The sequence below is a fragment of the Lolium perenne genome, chromosome 7, assembly GCF_019359855.2.
Source record: "Lolium perenne isolate Kyuss_39 chromosome 7, Kyuss_2.0, whole genome shotgun sequence".
NCBI lineage: Eukaryota > Viridiplantae > Streptophyta > Magnoliopsida > Poales > Poaceae > Lolium > Lolium perenne.
In genome coordinates, this window is record NC_067250.2 from 270,248,850 (window position 1) to 270,258,394 (window position 9,545).

The following is a 9,545-nucleotide window of genomic DNA, read 5'->3' on the forward strand; positions in this document are numbered from 1 at the left end:
GGATCGAGGAGATTCTTTCTCATCATAATCTGATTGTGTGAGTTGTATGAGACAACATAATACATATATAAATAAACACAAAAAGGAAGAGCAATTCAATGGCATTGTGCAATGGCAGTATGAAAAACTGCAGGCTATATTTAGGTAATATTGCTGCAAAGCTCATCTGCAACATTATTATAGTGAATCAATTGTTGTCAATGGAGCACGCCACCTATGGCTATTTGTAAGATATAATATATCATAATGACACATGTTACACCATAAAACAATTTAAAATGTATTAGGGAACTAATGATGCATGGTCCGTTCCTTTCCCTGCTGCAAGATCTGCAAAATAAAAGCAATGAACATATAAACTTCAGTTACAGCTTGCATTTTTTTTTTAGATAATAGGGTGCGGATCCCCGGCCTCTGCATCAAAGTGATGCACACAGCCACCGAAATTATTAAAGAATAGTATCTCAAAGTTTACAAATTAAGGGTCACTCAAAGTGAATACAAAAATCAGCCACCTAAAAAAAGATCTATCCATCGATTCGCTTATGCTGTCGCCACCCACCCCGGCAGAAGATAGCCCGTACGACCATCGTCATTCGAGTACAGGCGGAATCCATGAGTCCACGGCGTTCCACAGGGAGAAGAAATGACCACATATGGATCCAGTAAGTCGTCTTGTTGATAACCTGCAAATAATGGGATGGTGTTGTCTTGTTAAAAATTATGTCATTTCTACAATTCCAAATAGCCCATAGCACAGCCGCAGTGCCTACAGCTTGCATGCACGTTATAGAAATTGTCCTAACTTGCTTATATCTTGTCCTAGAAGAAAGAACACTCCTTGCAACAGAAAAGAATATGAAGATTTATCTATTTAGACCATCTGTGAAAGTAAAACTAATTATATGACTTGATCATGAATCAGAATAGCTAGCAAAGACGTCACAGGCATAGCTAAGCGCTAACAAAGGACAAAAATGACAACGGTCAAGTTATACTCAACACTGTAGAACCAGAAACCTTACTCCATGACAGATAAAGGTTTCAATAAGTTTGGTCCAATGAAATTCTTCCTTTTTTGGCAATACATTTTTAGTGAGTAACTATTAAATTCAATAATTTTTGCCAATACCTCATGGCACACCGTTCGAATATGGGTCTTATATGTGTGAACAGAGAGTAAAATTTATCAATAGGATTAATTTAATTGCCTTGATTGACAGTTACCTAACACATGGAGGTAGAACATCTATTGGTGAACGCAGTACCGGTCCTCCTTAAAACAAAAAATTCACCAGCTGTTGGGCAGTAACGGAGGGGCATAGATCCAAATGAGGCATTTTCATACTCCAAGTGTGCCACTGAAGGTATCAATTATCTTCCTTAAAAAAATTAGTTTCTACCTCCTGTAAATAGACATGGACGAAATGTCATGAAGAGCAAGTATTTGCACTTGACAAAGAAAGCATTCAAAAAAAAACGACTTGATTATGTCTTAGTGCACACAATCTGAACCTCTTCTAACCTGCAGGTGGTAACAAAGTGCATACAGCCATAAGCCTTTGCCTTGAGTTGTTGAGATGAAGTGCTCAACCCGGAATACAAACCTTCGGACTAACACATGCATCAAGTAACTCATTTCCTAGCTGCAAGTACTGGGTCTAGTTTGTATAGAGTGGAGATGCAGATAATTTCAACAAACTAATTTTCTAATTACATCTCATTGCATCGTAAATCCTAAAAACAACGGTAAATCACTATGGATCTGGGAACTTCAATCACTGTGAAATTGTGCATATGCATAACAAAATGGAAAGAAGCATTCAAAGTATAACTTAAATCCAATAGTTTCATCGAGCTTATGGTTCAGTCTTTGTATCTCCACATCTACAGCTAGCTTATCTCCTTATCTAAGGCAAAGAGAGGGGAAAACGCTCAAATAAAATACACTGATGTACAAGAAGGGAGAGGACTATGGGACTAAGTAGGGGTGTTGAAAAAGAGAAAATTAGTTATATCCATTAGTAATCAACAAAACACGTACTTGTCAGGGACATAAGAAGCAAACACAATTGTACTATATACTAAGGAGAGTTGCCGCTATCTGAAGACTAAATAAAGAGGCAGTCCAATATAAAGTTGTGATCCCACAAGATTAGAATTTAAGGCTAGATTAGGTAAAATTAAACAGTAAATGTGGAAATCATATATCTAAAGGAGAGAAATATTGATACGACTGCATGCCAAAAGTACATAAATACATTATTTCTAATTCTTTCTACACGAAGGCAACTGCTATGATATATTTTAGAGTGGATATGTTGGAGAGCTTGCAATTAGTCACAACAACGAGCTGATTTCCTACCTGGGACACACTTCACAAAGGAGGACATTCTTGTCACTGACAATGTCCCAAATGTCAAATCAGGTCTAATATAGAACTTAGAACTGACAGAGGTGTCTCACTTTCATGGGAAAGCGAGGTGAAGCCATGACATGGGCTAATTTGAAACAACTCAATTCTGATATTTTCTTATCTCTGCTCAACCATAGATTGCTCAACCACAGATTAAAAACACTGCAGAAAATCAAATAGATGGATAATAAGCTATATTTAAGAGGAAACCTTATTCTAACACATCTTCGAACAAGCAAAGTTGGCTTCATGTAATTAATTAAAATATCTAGGCAACTACTAAGAGAGATAGCTACTTCACTATTGACAGTCGTAGCTTGTCATATTACAGAAGCAAGGTTAAAGACTGTGATCAACGGGGGATGATTCATCTATGCTATAGTATACGGATTAGCAAACCAGGTCCTATTTCAGCATAGACATTGTTTTGACAAATCCCCTTGATCGAGGCAACCTTTGCACTAAAAAATGTTTCTAAAAAATGGGGAGCAGGTAATGTGCTTTCTTTCATAGATCAAATAGCTATGTGCTTCTTTTTGCGGGAAGGACACACACCTGATAGACTGTAGCGCCTCCCACACACCGTAAAGGAACAACTGCATTAGTGTAATACGTCAACAACCTGCAAAATAGATGTGTTGCAAGCTGTAGCCAAGCCAGAGTAAGTAGGAGAAAGAATGGTGCCCAGCACCAACAAACCTACCCGAGAAAGGCAAATGAGATTTGTGTAACTGATGTCGAAACCTTACCATTCTCTTTTAATCATGGATGTTGGACTGTATCCATGGATCAACAATAACCCTCTATGATATCCAGATCTCTCTTAGACTGATAATTGAGTGCACTTCATCAGGAAACAAAACCTTGTAAATAATCTTTTAGATTGCATCAACAAAAGGAATTATAGGGCATGGCAATTAGAAGAGAGGTCCTACACTGACTTATAGCTGTTATCAGGTTCTAGAGAATGCAAAGCGCTGCGAGACAGGCAGACCAACCATCACACGCCTTTATATGGAAGAACTAGGAGGATCCATGTCAACACCCGAATTTTTAAGTCCGAATGCCTACTATGTCATTCATCGCAATCCCAGGAATATTGTTGTTGCGAGGCATAATAGTTAAGTATCATAGTCATCATTCATTACAACCCATATTGTCTTACAACTTGAATCACATGATCCATATTACACGAATAGTTGATCTATTGATCACCGAACAAACACCAGTTCATAGCGGAAGCGTAAAGATAAATGGACTCTCTAGTCCACAGGCCAACGCTTGACGTTGGAAGACTCCTAGTTGTCGTAGGCGTCCTGTTGATCATCACCTTGGTAGTTCTGTTCGTCTTCATACTCTGGCCATTTGGATAGCCAGGGACAAAGCCGTGAGTACTTCAAATACTCGCAAACTAATACTAGTGTAAGTGCTAGACAATTGTAGTAAGGGTGCTAAGCTCTAGTTTTATTTGCATAAAGCCAAGTTTAGTTCACAAGGATTTGATCAAAGACTTATTCAAGTGCTAACTAGCTCAAGTGGGAACATTAGTGTCATTCCCACAATTCAAGTGGTGATTTCAATTCAATTCACCACTTCATCAACATTTTCAGAAATCTGATACCGGAAACTGTATGGCCTTTCCAACCGTCCGTAACCGTGGACGCGACTATTCGAATAGATTTACACTCTGCAGAGGTTGCACACTTCTGCCACAACATTTGATTTCATCCGTCGGGATAACCCCGAATCATCGTAACACAGTACGCGGATCATCAACCATAACCTTTCACTTACAAACCCTAGTATGAGCACCTCTCCCCATGAGCTTGGCCTCCCAGTGAAGACCAACTGTCAACCTGGGAACTGCACAGGGCTTGGCCGTACAATTCACCTCAATTCACATCATTTCTCAACAACGGAGGCAGCCTCGGCATAACCCATATGATGTGTGTTCAGAGGGAACCCATACTAAGATACATAAATTTCCAGTTAAGCCCTACCCATAATCAGGAATTGTGGGGGTACTCAAAATTGGAAAGGTATCGCATTCAAATCAATATTAGTTTTATCAAAAATCACCATCTTCTCTTGGTCATATTCACCTTCAAAAATCATTCAATGGAATGACTCATCATTCCAAGGTTTCAAATTTCTTTCAAAGTCACAAGTTCCCATCTAGAGTAGTAAAGTTTTAATATTTAGCACTAGCACTAATCATGAGGGGTGCTATCTTGCTTGGCTAGCTTGAGACTAACTTTGCTACTCTAGTAACCATCTTTAACTTAGACCAAAGTTAACTATAAAAGTAACTCTTTGAGAAAACAAGTAAAAACTTGTAAGGTAGAAACTTGGGGTAGGCTCATGGTAAGAAAGGTAAGACTATGGTGTCTTGCCCCAAAGGGCTTTGCACTTTGCAAGAATATTAGCTTGCCTTGGTATTGATCAAGGTGCTCCTCTTCCTCCTCTTGGTAGAAGCCTTCTTCTTCCGGGTATTCTCCGGTGCTAGCGTCTAAATTTGAATACGAGTATAATCACTCAACTAATTTAAGGGCTATTCCAAACATCACATATATTCACACAAACTATTCTAAGCACACAATTAATACCATTAGGGTGCATTGGTTGTGTGGTTTGAGGAAAAAATAATTTCCTCTCATTACATATGTAAATGATAGTTTCCATATAGTTTTTGAGAAATAATTTCCTCTCATTGGATCTTCTTTAAGATTTAATTTCTCAATTGATCACCCATGAAATCATGTTGACCCAAGTCAACCATTCATCATCATCATTTGAGAAAATGATTTAAATGAGGTAGACCACCTCATACTATTAAATAATTCTACCAATGACTTAAGTCTCCAAGTATTTCATATAAGAGTGTTTGACCAGGGGTTCAAACATCACATGAATTCATTTGGGACAATATTTAAATGAAGTAAAATACTCCATAAGGTTTGCATAATAGTTTTGGACAATATCACTTAAATAAACTAGCCATATTGTCCATTAATTAAACTAGGGCATGATCATGCAAAGTGACCACACCATTTTCTTGCAGAAACAATTAGTGTAAGTCAAAAGTGAGCTATTGGAGTTGGAATTAACTTAATATCTATTTTGGTTGATTTTTAATAATTGTTTGAATAGGAAAAAGTCCCTGCCTTCATCTTTTTATCATTTTATTTCTACAACAGATCTTGAGGTGGGAACAGTGGCATGTTGTAGAACTTTTCCATAGCTTTCCAACAATATGGAATTTGTTAAATTTGGCCAAGCCAAACAGATTCTATGGATTTTCAAAGTGGGAGCCAGTATTGAAATTTGAATTGAATTGATTAAACAAGATATGAATTAATAGGCCGGCGGGAAAACGAAGTGGGCCGTAACGATTCAAAAAGAGAGAAAACGGCCCAGCAGCGCAGCTCGTGCGAGTGGGCCGCCTGATAGAGTGGGGGCCACTCGTCAACGACTATTCAAAGCCGAATCAGTATGGATTAAAGAGGGGCGTTGGATTAGAAAGCAGATCGACGGCTCAGAGCCATCGTCTTCTCCGGCGAGATGCTGAGCGTCTGGCGGCGAGCCTAGGGGGTCGTGGGGCTAACCGTAGGTCCGGCGAGTGGCGGCAGTGGTTGAGGCGAGGTTGTCGATGAAGGGGAAGAAGCTGGTAGCAGTGGCGTCGCTCGAGGAGGCTGCAGTCGACGACGATTGCACCAGGGCTTCCGCGGCTTCGATTGCTCGATTGAGCTTGCTCCGGCGACGATTGGGTGAGTGGAGTAGCGGTGGAGAGTCAAGGATGGGAGGAGAGGGTGATGGTGTGCCTGGATTGTTCAGGGGAACTCGGTATTTATAGAGAAGCTTGGGTGCTGCGGGGCAGGGTTGAAGTCGACAAGCGCGCGGCGATTCCGGCGAGCGGTTGGCTAGGCGAGGGTGCAACGATGTTCTCCTCGTCCAGGCGAAGCTAGAGGTGGCGACCGCATGGTCGGGCGGCGTCTGGAGCTCTCGCATTTCTTCCGTGTCTGCGGGCGGTGTTCGCGGGATCTGCTTCGTCGTCTCCGGCGGCGGCGGTCCAGGGGCTGGTCGTGAGCGTGTCTGGCGCGTCTGAGGTGTCACGGCGGTGCTCGACGAAGTGCTGGAGGGGCCAGGGGTTGCGCGTGCTGGGGGAACGGCGCGTGGCCAGGGCGTGTCTGCGGCGTGTCCACGCGCGACGCGAGTGGCATCACTGCGCGTTCTAGGCGCGCGTTCTCCGGCGTGGCTAGGGCATCTACCTTGCTTCTGTTGGTGCTAGACGACGTAGATGAGCGAGGTGGCGAGCTAGGGCAAGGTGGCCAGGGTGGTGAGTGAAGGGAGAGAGGGTAGGCTCGGCAAGGTGGCGCCATGGCCGGCATGGGTGTGCATGCATGCTATGCATTGCCTCCCTAGGGTTGCTGTGGTGGATTGAGGGAGAGAGGGGACAAGGGGACCAGGTAGAGAGGTTTAGGGCAGGTTAGGGGGAGTAGATCACTATTTAGAATAGTGTGGCATTTATTCCCTATTTGGAAATTGCAAATTTTGTTCAAATTTGAAAGAGTTCACAAGGTTGCAGAATTTGAAAAGTGTGTGTTTGGTTGAGTTGTAAATGACCAGAGAGAATAAGGTGTGGTGGTGGAATTTCCAAATTCAAAGAAATGAAAATTTGCTAAGTTGGAGATTGTTCCACTTAATAAAAAGTTGCAACTTTACATGAGCATAGCATCTGATCCAAAATGAATTTGGCATAGTGATATTTACAAAATTTATTCACCTTGATGTGCTCTTGGATGAGGTGCAAAGAGTTGACAAAATTTAGTTTGAAAAATTTGAATTGCAAGGGCTCAAAGTAGGGATCAGATTATAAATGGCAGATTTGACCATCATCACATGTGATCCCATTTTGAGTTTGAAATTCATTTGATTTGTGTTTCTTTGATTCCAAAAGTTGTAACAAGTGTTTAGTAACATTATTTAACTAATGGTGAAGACCAAAATGGTCTAGGGTAAAATTTTATAAAAATGGTATAAGCCATATGTGAGGGTTTTAGGGTTTTTCTTTTATTTGATTTCTTTCCCTTTTTGATTTATTTGGTTTGTGATCTTCACATGATCACCTTGGGGTTTTAGGGTTTAGCACATACATGTAATAACAATCATCATGGCATATCACTCAAATGCACAAGTCCTATGCATGGCACTATATGCTATTTAAAAGTTTTTGTTGGTTTGAAATTTGCTCTCTGGAATTCTTCTTCTCTCTTTTATTGAAATTTGGGATGTTACAATCCATCACTTTACATGTGTGAATTCCACCACTTGAATGCAGGGCCTAACAAAGTAACAATTTGAAGCCAAAACTTACACTCGTCAGGCCAACTATTGACCATACGCGATGAAACTCTAACTATGCAGCAGATTAATATCTTAAAATAATATTAATAAATCTCCAGGTATATTTCAATTTTCATGTCAGCATGTACATTAGCAGATCTAAACTCGCTTGACAACGTGTAGGAAACCCCAGCCTTCATTTCCTGAAAACATCAACATACATTTTTTTTTTTGCACAACATCAACATACATTGTAATATTACATTGATGATATGCACATGGATAGTAAGCATTGTATTAATACCTTGTCGTTTCCAAATCCAAGGCGTGTAAGCTTCTGCTTTAGTTGTTGGAGGGCATTAAGTGATGTTGTCTCGCCTATATGCCGTGAGATGTAATTTCTAAAATATTCATTAGAAAATAAGCCCATCAGATTCATAAGAGACACAAATGCCTCAGCTCCATAAACTCAAAAAAGTGCTCAATTTTAATTATTCGCCATAGCTGAAAATAACCAGATACATCCTATTCTTACCTAAGGATAATATGCGCGCAGATGTTCTAAATACACTGCTGGCCCTGCTCTTAACCAGCACAAAAGGTATTTGGAGTACCTGCTGCCACCATAATAAAATTGACTATAATTGCATATAAAGCCCCATAACCAAGCGAAAGCACAAAAATGGTGTCGTAAAGAAAGGGAGGCTATATGCCAACTATTGGTTGAAAGAAGCATACAAACAACCTTCTCCAAAAAAAATGACGCACTGGTGGAGAAGAGGCCTTTGGTCCCAAGCAAATGTCCCAGTGCAGAACCAAACCGGGACCAATGGGGGCATTGGTCCCGGTTAGTTTTGCCCAGGGCGACCCCACTAGCTGGAGCTTGTCCGGTAGTGGCCTTTGGTTCCGGTTTGTACTAAAAACCGGGACCAAAGGGTCGGCCGCAGGACGCGGCAGCCCGTGTCAGGCGTGGGAAACCTTTAGTCCCGGTTTGTAATACAAACCGGGTCCAAAGGCCCCCCCTCTGGACCCGGTTTGTCTTACAAACCGGGACAAGGTCCCCAATCTGGCTATATTACCTTGCCCTGCCCAAGTGTGAGCTACACTTGACCATTTTTTCACTTTCTTCACAAGAGGTGTGTATTGCTCTCCTCTCTTCTTCACATGCACAAGAGGTGTTCGATGAAATGCTTAAGAGGATTTGCCACTTGAGTTTACACAAATCAAGCCACACTTAACTTGCTTTTTTCTTCTTCAGCGAGGTTAACAACTTTATCCTTTTCATCTGTAATTGATAAAATGTATGTGTATATATACATCGTGATGTTCTGTAATGGTTTTGATCAGCTAAATTATATCATGCAGATGAATCGGCAATGGATGTACATTGACCGACGGTTTGACGAGTTCACTTCGGGCCTGGATAATTTTATGGCCGTGGCGGAGGCAAACAAACATGGTGGCTTCATGTATTGTCCATGTGTCAACTGCAAAAATACCGTAAATTACGCTCACTCGAGTCTCATTCACAGCCACCTTCTGCGATCCGGTTTCATGCCCAGTTACTATTGTTGGACCAAGCACGGAGAAAGAGGGGTTATGATGGAAGACAATGAAGAAGAGGAAGAGGATGATGACGGTTATCCCAATTTCCCTGAATACGATGATACTGCAGAAGGCAATGAAGACAATGAAGTAGAAGATCAAGAGGCACCAGATGAGCCTGCTGATGATGATCTTGGTCGGGCCATTGCTGATGCAAGGAGAGAATGTGAAACTGAAAAGG

General features: G+C 41.2%; 1 long non-coding RNA gene across 2 annotated transcripts; it reads right to left on the reverse strand.

Moving 5' to 3' along the window:
• Positions 1-226: 226 nt before the first annotated feature.
• On the reverse strand, positions 227-3,429 carry LOC127311747 (uncharacterized). 2 transcript variants are annotated; one of them, XR_007857835.2, is made up of 5 exons: positions 3,352-3,429; positions 3,166-3,260; positions 2,972-3,038; positions 1,228-1,406; positions 227-330 (listed from the first exon to the last, which is right to left on the reverse strand). It is a non-coding gene; the product is annotated as an uncharacterized lncRNA (long non-coding RNA). The 2 variants fall into 2 exon arrangements; XR_007857834.2 differs by lacking the exons at positions 3,166-3,260; positions 3,352-3,429 and having other exon boundaries at positions 2,972-3,154.
• Positions 3,430-9,545: the final 6,116 nt, after the last annotated feature.